Genomic DNA, 11,395 nt, shown 5'->3' with positions numbered 1-11,395 from the left:
GTCCATTTCTACCACCAACATTACAACATAATTCCTCCTCTGATTCTTCCCAATACACACTCACATACAACACCAAAAGTGTATTTACTAAAGATTCATTCATGCCTGCAACAAGTTCTTACATTCATAATCACCACCACAATTTACAATAACAACTCCACTAATACTTCCACCTCCAACACTAGTTCTGAAATAACAACCGAAGCTACACTGCCTCTGCCTGCCCTTTCTAGTTATTTATTTACATTACCACCAGGCTCATTTACTGCAACCATCTGAGCTAAATAAATTCTGCAAAGCCCTAAGCATTCATCTATAGCCACCATCACCAGCTGCAATAAAACAACCCCCGCCATATCCTCTTATATGTCTAGTACATCTACCTTCACACTGTAAGAAAATCATACACAGCCTCCATTACATCCATCTAAAACTCCATATTCATTTACTTTTATTTCTCTTTCACTCTATAACTACCTTGCAAACGTAACACCAACATCAACACCACAGTAAACCACCACAAACCAACTTAACCGCTACCATTAACTCAATTCTTCTCTGCAATAACAATTTGTCCTAACAAACATCTATACTCATCAATTCAGTTCAATTAGCTTTAACTTAAATTCATTACATCACCATCAGATACTCAATTCCATTTCCACCAAATTTCAGACACAAATAACCATAATCATTATTATAACTCAGCCACCTTGTTTATCACAGAAGCATCCGACAGATCATTTCACCTTGTTCAGTTCACTACAATTCTATGCAAAATCTCTGTAACTCAGCATCTCATAATCCATGAAATCAAATTTAAAAACATACAAGTATTACCAACTGAACTAAGAAGAACAATTACCTCTGCTACTTATAATATCCATTCATTCAACATTTACTCTTGACTTACATACTGCATCATATACCCCTTCCATGTCCTGTGACTGAAAAACTACTACCTCCTATCTACAACTCAGACCCTTTCCTAATATCTTCATCCATTCTCAAACACATAATCTCAACCATATAAACAGATCAATACAAAATGTCAATTCAAAACTTACCCAAGTATCAACATCTTCTGAATTGTTGCTCCACTAACCTCCTCCACAGAAATACCAAATTAACCACAAACCCAACAATCTTCTTCACCTTTTTTAATTCTCATAAACCCTAATTTCTAATTTGGGGAAGGACAAAAATCTAATCTTAATAATTCTTCATGAACAACTCTATATCATCCAAATAACTTCACCCCGTTCCTCAATAACCTAAACCCACACCTTAATTCTTCTTAATCATCACCTAATTGAACTCCAATTCGATTCTCTAAGAAACCCTAACTTTCTCGATCTTCATCAACACAACACCAGATCGTTGATTAAACTACAACCCTATTCATCTTCATCTATCAACAACTTAGTTAACCTATTAATTCTACACAAATTCAAAGATGAAACTCAAATCCCTAATTTCGCTTATCTGAATCATCCTTTTCCACACTTCCTTAATTCAAAGAACCTCTTGAATCAACACCTTCCTAGCTTCACTACTTTTACTAATATCTTAAGGATTAACGTACTCGATTCATAACTCAATCTTCAGAGAAGAAGGACAGGGGAAGACGAGCAGAAGAAGAAGAAATAAGAATGAAGAAAGAGAAATAAGAATGAGGAAAAAGAGAAATTATGAGTTATCTGCTTAATTTGACAAACGACAGTGATAAATGCACTCTCCCAAATGATATGGGAAGCCAGGTCGGTCAGACTTCAAAATGACTAATATGCCCTTCATACTCATCCGATGATATCTTCTTCGCCTGGTATCCGATTAATACGTTCGAGTAGTCCATTCTGCGTAAATTTTCGAGACATATCTGACGATACTATTTTCGTATCTAAATCGTTGTTAGATTACTTTCTATTAATTAACGTTCGTGTTGAACTAATCGAGTCATTATCAGCTAATTCGTCACTTGACCGGTCTAATAGCGTTGACGAGCTCGAGGGTCTTTACACTTTCTATATTTTTCATAGCAAAAAAAAGGTCAACCATAAATTGAATATTATTTTCTTGTACTCTTTTAACTTTAACACGACGATGACAAGTTATTCTTCTCAAGCATGATAATTTCTGATATCTATTTGGAAAGATTAGACAAGGTGCAAAAGTTATGACAATTTTCTAAATCAAGATCAAAAACTTGGTTCTCAAGTTAGATCATATTTGGAAAGAATTAATAACATTCGGGACTTAGGAAAAGTGTTAAGAATAGTTTCATAAGTGTGCTAGGCGTTTTCCCTGAAAAAAGATAAGAAAGAATGAATCAATTAAGCTTATTAGGTCGGCCAAGTGGTACCTTAGGTTGTGAATTCAAAGTGAGAAAGGTATCAGTCGCTTCTCAACTCATGTAAATTGGCGAAATCAAAGTTTAGGTACGTAAACAGGCGTCAATGAAAAAATAGGTTCACAAAGTCAAACTTTGATTTCGTGTATGCATGAGTTATTTCGTGATAAAAAAATAAATCCAAAAGGAAAAGTTCATTTTATGTGTTCTTAAACTCAATATGTGAGTATGTGAAACTTGAACAATTAAGTTTATCAGTAGTAAACCACATGACTTAAGTTTGTTATGTGAAATATGAATTTTGGTAACTTACACTTTCAGTTCTCACTTGAATTTACTCTCTTGATCCTTGATTTCAAAATTAATCAAGCGAAACTGGAATTTACAAAATATTCACTAGGCTAAGCAAATTGCTAGTCTCTACTAAGATTCTTATTTGTAATCATTCGTTACTAAAATTTATGACTTTCCAAAGAATGATGGATGGATGAAGGGGAAGAATCCCAAAAGAGTCGTTAGTTACATGTTGATGAAGTTTTTCAAAATAATGTATTTGTATAATTTTTTAGCTTTTAATCTTCAAGAGTGATTTGGATATTCCTAGGATCCCACTACCTAATTTAATCAAGTCTGAAGCTCGACTTTAGCATACTAAATCAAGAAATAATTTTGACATCTAAACTTGATAGACCAACACATGTGGATTCAACCGAGATTCGTTCTATCAAGGTACTTTATTATTTCTTTTCCAGTGGAGCATCATTTAGAATTATTGCTTATTGATGTTGATCCTCTTTCTGATCCATTTAAATTTATGCGGCTTATAGGTCGCTTTCTTTATCTTGCAGTAGCTAGGTCTGATATTACTTATAATTTGTGCCCACTTTTGTCATCTCCTACTTTTGTCATCTCCTAGTCCTGCTTATCTTAACGACTCTCTACGCATCCTTCAATCTTTAAAAGGGACAATGAGGCATAATTTTTTTTTCTTGGCTTACAGCTACAAAGTTCTACTGATTCATATTACACCAGATGTCTTACTACTCATCAATCCACCACTAGATATTTCGTTTTATTAGGTTATAGTTCCATTTCTTGGAAATCCAAAAAGCAACCTACTGTCTCTCGTTCATCTGTTGAAACAGAATATCATGTTTTAGCTAACTTAACAGTTGAACTTCAGTAGTTCCGTTATTTATTAGCTGCATATATCACTTCCTTCTCATATTCCTATTCTTTTCCGGAAACGGAGGGAATATTATTTAGTACCATCTTGCATAATTTGGACCAATGTGAAATTGGAAAGACTCGCGAGTCATAAGACTCATACCTCTTAACCAGGTTGCTGTAATGGGAGTGTAAGAAAATATCTAGTCAATAAAGAGTCCAGATATCGTTCGTCTTCAGACATGCTCACATCTAAATAGGTGGATTGTCGGTTCATCACAGATCCCTCTCTTCTCTTCATAAGTGCAGCTAAAATTCTAGGTTCGCCATACCCATTACATCTATGGAAATCAATTGTAGGATTTACATTCTCTTCTCACTTCTTCTTCTCTTTACGTATTATCATGGTTTTCCTTCTCTTGCAGCAGCAGAAGGAAACAAAAAACTAGGTATTTCATCAGTTGGTAGTGGTTCAGTTCGGACTCTACTGATAAGTGGTGGAGGTGTTCGGAGGAAAAATCAGATCCCTAATAATTGTACTGAAATAGTTTCGAAATCTCATTGTTTACAGAACACAAGATGTAAGTGGTGCCGAAGTGATGTTGTTGATGATATGTGTTTCAGCTCTTTAGAGTCATGGAGATTGCCTCAACAGGTCTTCTTCTGTGACCAATAATTCTCTCTTTCTCTCTTAAATATGTGTATTAGTTATCTTGAATTATATGAGTTATCTTGTTGTTGTGATAATTATATATCCATTTTGTAAAAAACCTAATCAAATTGATAATTTTAGATTCATGATTTTGCCCTAATTGAGTGATTTTGTCCCAATTACTCTTTATACAGTAGTACTGAAGTGCTTTGCTCATTTGCTAGAAATCACGAGCTTGTGTTTTGAACTGATGATAACTAGGGCAAGATAGTAATGAACTCACATAGAATGGAGTTGGGCAGATAGAATCTTGATCTTACATCACTTGCGTTTGGTTTGTTAAATGATCAAAGTAAGTTCACACCTACATATTGTAGTTTAGCAAAGTAGGCTTGTTTTGACGATGATGCAAAGGATTGTTGTTCAGATTCTGTTTCTGCCACTTAGGAGTGAAGGAATTATGTGATTGCCTAGACGAATATCAGTAGTGAAGTTTACAAAATATAAAGGGAAGGAAGTGAAACAAGCTCTGTAGGTTCATTCCCGGATGGAAATGAAATAGCAAACTGTTGATAATGATAGAGTGATATGAACCAACAACTTGACTGAAGATGTCGAGCTTAATAGTAACAGTTCAACTTTCATTTCCTGATAAGAAACATGCGTGCAAAGTTATAGCTACTCTGATATTTCTAATTTGAAAGAAGGACTTATTCATTTGCTGAAATGAGTTAGGAGTTTTGGATGATTATTCAGTACTTGGTATTTAGATGTCAATTACATTGATTTTCACATCAATTCAACACGGTGTTTATTCTACTAGTTTTATGATGCATATCAGTTACGCAAATGAAATAGGTTTTGTGCAGTTAGTAGGAAGGCTCTAACATGTGAATTTCGACAGTTTCCACCTGCATCCTTTTATAGTGTATAAATATTTCTTGGTGCTTGTAGAAAGCCTGGGAACTATTTGCTAATTTTGCTTACCACAGTCATTCTTGTTCAAACTATTATCACCATGTTTTAAGGAAGCACTTCTTTGGTCATGAGCTTACAGAATTGCCACACTAGACTCAGCGAACTACCTGTAGAATGAGCCCAAGTTCCTATAAATCAGTCTCCCTACTGAACATTTGGAATAAAAGAGAGTTGTTTTTTGAATTCTTTTTGCTTCATGACCAAATAATTTAGGGGTCCTGATTGAAATCAAATTTTGAAGTTGGATACGATCCCCTGCATCTAACTTTTTGTTTGGAGAAGTGCCCATGGCGTTCTTCATACTACTGGCAGAAAAATAGCTGGTTACTTTTTCTCCCCCCACTCTTGAAGCATATCTAACTCGTTTGTTTATGGGGCGTGATTTATCTCACCAAGCTTGGCTCTCTATCGTGTTTGTTTCAAGGGTATGGAATGCTATTCCTAGGAAAATTATTCCACGCCTATGCTAGGGAAAGAAAATAACCACAAAAATATGATTCCCCTCGGATTTAGATTCCCCCAAATTGGAGGAATGGGAAATCCATGTTGGAGGTGGGTTTATCAAGGATGCTAATGGAGGTGACAGGTTTAGTGGAGGTGTACCAAGCCAAGACAAAATCTGTTTTGTCCTATATGAAAATTTGTTTGGTCTTATTATAGTTTTGGTACACCCCCACTTAATTTGGTACCCCTATTAGCAATGTTGGGGTTTATGATTCTCACTTTTTGGGTAAGATGAAACTTTTATTTAAAATGACAACTTTACTTAGATAGGATCGGTTGACATAGTTAGAGTGACACAATCTTGACATTTTAGTGTCATTTTTTTCCACTGAATCCAACCGACTATGAATTCGAAACTAACTTTTTAGTGACAAGTTTTTCTTATAAGCGTCTGCACTCCAACAAAAAAAAAATGAAAACATCCCGAAATAGTTTAGTCTTTCTAGACTATTTCGTTTGCAAATCTCAGTCTTGAGCATCCTTAGAATGAGAGAACCCACCAGTTTCCACTCTAGTTAAGGTGCCTTTGTTACGATTAAACACCATCCTGTCTTTTCAAAGTGAGAAAATGCGTTTGTGACCAAAATGGAAATTATATACTAGTACTAATTGTATCAAAGAAACAGCTTTCATATACACACGGTGAAAACAAACCGGGGAATGCATCGAGATTAGATCGCACGGCTACCTACCGTTCTAAACATTGAGATCTGGGAAGGGCAGATGTGGGCCCGCCCCTTCCCTCACATGGTGCACCTTCCGTGCAATTTTCTCGGTGAAGCAATCATTCTCGAAAAAGAAAAGAAGGAAAAAATAGACATAGTTGTTGCGTTGTTGGTCTCCTTCCGACGACTAATTAAGTATGCTTGCAATGTGAGTGAGGCACATGACACTTTGACCGTCTTAAGTCCATATTCACCAACCCATAATCATAGGCGTGCATCCCTGTGCCCTTTCTTTCCTCTTGGATGTATAAACATTATGAGCAGCTAATTCAAAAGCACTTTTTTCAGAAATTTGCGTAGTCTCGCCCAACGTGGAGAATGCATCTTTATCTGCTACTGCTAAAATTAAACCCGGTGACTTATGTTGACACATTTGGTTTCACAGCATTACAATTGTCTTTAAACAATAATTAATACTAATATTATTTCTTTCTTTTTCTTTTCTTTATAAACAGAATGATTTTATTGTTCAAGTAGAAGAAGCGTTAATGTCTCTTGTCAGGAGACTACAAATACGTTCAGAGAAGTTATTTAAAAGGTTTATATGAGTAGTTGATTCTCTAACAGATCTTGCAACTGCATCAGCTACTCTATTATCATCTCTACTAACAAAGGAAAAGCTACAATGATTAAAGCTGCTACTCAGATTCTTAATCTGCTTCAGAATGCTCCTATTCTCCCACTGAATAAGAAGAACATTATTAGCGATTGATTGAACTACCAGCTTTGCATCAGCTTCTATGTGAATACTTGTTAACTGCTTTTCTCGAGCCCACAACAGAGCTTCTCGAATAGCCATGCACTCTCCAGCCTCCGGACTTAGTGCTCCATCTGAGTAGAATCCTCTGATCCCCTCACAGGTTCCCGCATGAGTGCGTAAGACAATGCCAGTGCCAAGCGTGTTAATTTCCTCATCAAATGAAGCATCTACATTAAATTTTAATACATATTGCATGTGAGGATTCCATTGAGAGTGTGCAAATGACCTAACAGTGCTTGTATTCATGGATGTGTCATGTAAATGTGCATGTGATATTGAATTCTATGCATGGTATTAAAAGGTTTAAGTTTTACTCCCTGAAAAACCTTATCGCATTTGTCCTTCCATAGGATCCAAACAGTTATCATTAGGTTGGCCAAACCTATGTCATCATCATTATGATTAATGTGTAAGAACCACTTCTCAACCCACTCTGAGACACTGTCACAACTTCTTTGCTCTTCATCAATATCAACATTGACCAATCTCCAGACAGCTCTTGCATGCCTACAATGAAACAGAATATGTTCCATTGTTTCCTCACTGTGACCACATATTGCACACTGAAAATCTATACTAGGGTTATATCGAGCCAGCCTACTTCTTGTGGGATGTGAATCATGAATGCATCTCCAAGTAAACAACTTAATTCTGTGTGCTATGTTACTCTTCCAAAGCCCTTTCCAGATATTGTTTTGAATGATCCTTCCATTTACCAAAGCTTCTGAAGTGTTCATACTGAGTTTTTTATAAGTACTTTTTACTGAAAATTTTCCATCTCTAGCAGGCATCCAAACCATGATGTCTTCCTTAGAAGTATCCAGAAATAAATTATGTATTTTCTGAGAAGTATTACTGTCGAGAATCTGATTAAGAAGTTCCACATTCCAGTTGTTGGTGTTTGGAAGAATTAATTCATCAACATCTTAATAGAATCTATGAAGGTCATTAATTGGTTGAAGAGGTGTATTATCACCTGGAATCCACCTATCTAACCAGAATTTTGTTTTCTTCCCATTGTTTACTTCCATAAAATAGTTCTGTTGAATAACCTGCAGTCCCTTGATAGTTCCATTCCATGTATAAGAACAATTTCCTGCCTTAAGATCTTGATGAAGTATATTTCCATGTTTGAAGTATTTAATGCTCATAACTTTTGTCCAAAGAGCTTCTGACTCAGTACATAATCTCTAAGCCAACTTAGTGACTAAGGCTGAATTTAGTTTTTCAAGATCTCTGAAAAACAACCCACCAAAATCTTTGAATTTGCACACCTTCTGCCATCCTATTGGATTGTTTCCTCTATTAGAGTTATGACCCCAAAAGAACTTCCTCTGAATGGTTGAGAGTCTGTTGAGCAACTGAGTAGGGAGCTTAAAAGTGCCCATTTGATAGACAGGGAGTGAATTAAGAACATGTTTTATCATTGTAGATCTACCAGCTTGTGTGAGTGATGTAGAAGACCATGTAGAGTATCTATTTAAAAAATTCTCTTCAATGGCTTTAAATGCTTCTTGTTTTGAATGTTCTAGAAGCAAAGGAGACCCAAGATATCTTTCTTTGGAATTCATAGTTTTGATACCTAATATGTGTGTGAGAGTTTCATCAACTTCAGGTTTGGTATTCTTGCTGAAATGCACTGAGGATTTATCAAAATTGATCATTTGACCTGATTGTGTGCTGAAATTATGTAATAACTCCAAGAGGTTGTTAACTGATGAAAGATTTGCTTGAGTGAAAATCAAGCAGTCATCTGCAAAAAGCAAATGATTGATGGCTGGAGAAGTAGCAACCATTTTTTTTGTGATAATATTTGTATTACTTTTTAGTCTATCTATATGCGAGGGAGGATTTATAAGCAATTTTATATGGATAGTATCTTACAAGATTTGATCCCATTTTTCCGTAGAGTTTAAATGATAATGAATTTAAAGCTAATATTTTGACAATACGTTCTGTCACACTCCGTATTTTTAGCATGGTGCATGTTCAAAGATGCGCCATGGCTTGAGATGAAGCTTCATCTCAAGTATTCTTTGCGTAAGAGGAACATTGGAACAATACCAATATTATGCCAATTATTGATCATTGTGATGCCATACTGGCCAATATCACATCAAAATGACGCATTATGTTGGGCATATTATGGCCTAGGGCCAATATTTCACCATTGATGGTGCACTACGTGATTTATATTGGCAAAGAGCCAATGTCGCATCATCATGACCCAATAGGCCAGTTGGGAGGATGCCCTTGAGGAAAGTAACGCTAACATAACTGTTAGAGCACTGCTCGGTCGAACTAGCAAGCGTTGCTATCTCAACCTTGTTGTCAAGTTTAGTTGCTAAAACTATAAGTCTTGATTTGTAGTCTACTTATAGCTAAGTCTTGGATTAAGATAGAAAGTGTAGTTGTGCATTAGACTTCACGACGTTCATCGAATGAAGACGGAGAACTACTACGGGGAGCTTGTGGAACTTCATCAACAAAAGGTATGTGGAGACTTGAACTCATCTATCACTCAAAAGTTTATTGACTTTATCTCCTATTTGAGACAAAAGTCGTATATCTATATAGACTTCAATTATACACATTTGATATTTCGAGCTAAGTTTAACTCGCTTACATATTTCTCGAAATATGTGTTGGTAAGCTTTCGCTTTAACCAAGTTCATCTCATATTCTTGACGAAAGTCAAAAGATGATCATGTGAAAATCTCTTGGTAACATCTTACATGTTTTGTTTGAGACAGTCATTTGATGTAGACTCGGAATGTTTCGTATTGATCATTCGATCACTTGAAAATTGCTTTAAAGCTAATAGTTTGTGTGAGACAGCTATTCCCGTCTTCCGAGAATGTTTCAATGATTAAAATGGAGTTTAGAACAATTGGATATAGGCATAGTATGCGTACTTTCATATATGTAATCCAAGTCCGGAAACCATGGTATGCATACTCGTATGCGTACTGGTTGGTTTAGTGAAAATCCGGGAACCTTGTACGCATACCGGTACGCGTACTATCGTGAGGTTCAGGTTCGGGAATTTCTGCTGAGTTAGGAAGGTACGCGTACCCGTTCACATACTGGCGAACCCAAACTAAGTCCGACTACTTAGGTATGCGTACCCGTTTGCATACTTGAATATGTTATGTTCTAAAATCGGTTTGTTCATGAACTAATACATTTATATAATAGGGAATGAAATCTTTTGCAAACCGTGGCTATAATGTTCATGAATTGATTCATGTGAACAATTCTAGAACTAGTTATGGTTAAGATGAATAAGGTTCATATGAAAGTGTTCATATGTATAACTTCGGTTAACTATTGTTGAGCCAACAAAGGTGCACACGTTTAGGTACGGTTACTCATATATAAATGAAGTCACTTTTCATTTGTGTGTAACAAGCTAAGTTCGATCTAACGGTTGAAAGATATTATCTTGAGTCTAATCAGGTTTTCATCTAACAGTGAATATTGAATGCTTTGTTACCAAGGTGGTATTGATTGCAAACCCTGATTTGAAGAATATATAAAGGAGAACTCTAGCAATTGGGAAACCTAATACCCACACCTCCTGTGTGAAAGATATTGTCTTGAGTCTAATCAGGTTTTTCACGAAACCCTGTAGGTTAACGACTTAAGGACTTAATTGGGATTATGAAGCCAGATCTCTGTAGTTGCGTGTTCTGATCTTGCTGTTTTCTATCGTGATTGAGTACTATCTTCTCTAAGATTTTCTTGAGATTTAGTCTCCGATAGGCAAGATAAAAAGTAGTCGCAAACATCTTCGTCTCATCGTTTGTGATTCCACAATATCTTGTTTCGCTACCATATGATTAAGATTATTGTGAGGTGATTGATATTTCTAGGATGTTCTTCGGGAATATAAGTTCGGTATATCAATTGGTTCCTGTTTACTTTGATTTATCAAAATATGAAACAAAACTCATAGGTATATCTGTGGGAGACAAATTTATCTATACAATAGACTTTTCTGTGTGAGACAGATTGGTTTATCAAATCTTTGACTTCGGGAAGTAGCAAGTTTTAGTTGTGTGTGAGATAAACTAAGGGAATCAAGTGCGTAGAGTCCTGATGGGATTCCGAGACGCAAGGAGTGAAACTATACCTTGATCAGTGTGAGATTGGTTAGGGCTCAACTACATTTCAGTCCGAAGTTAACTTGGAGTAGGCTAGTGTCTATAGCGGCTTAATACAGTGTGGTGTTCCCGGGGTTTTTCTACATTTGCGGT

The 11,395-nt window shown here is 36.0% G+C and overlaps 1 long non-coding RNA gene across 1 annotated transcript; it reads left to right on the top strand.

The window, feature by feature from the left end:
* The first annotated feature begins 3,768 nt into the window (after positions 1-3,768).
* On the top strand, positions 3,769-4,329 carry LOC113306751. Its single transcript, XR_003338819.1, has 2 exons — positions 3,769-3,838; positions 3,943-4,329. It is a non-coding gene; the product is annotated as an uncharacterized LOC113306751 (long non-coding RNA).
* The last annotated feature ends 7,066 nt before the right edge of the window (positions 4,330-11,395 follow it).

Source organism: Papaver somniferum, chromosome 8 (genome assembly GCF_003573695.1).
Source record: "Papaver somniferum cultivar HN1 chromosome 8, ASM357369v1, whole genome shotgun sequence".
Taxonomy (NCBI): Eukaryota; Viridiplantae; Streptophyta; class Magnoliopsida; order Ranunculales; family Papaveraceae; genus Papaver; species Papaver somniferum.
The sequence above is the reverse complement of the archived record's forward strand: the minus strand, read 5'-3'. Positions and strand labels throughout refer to the sequence as shown.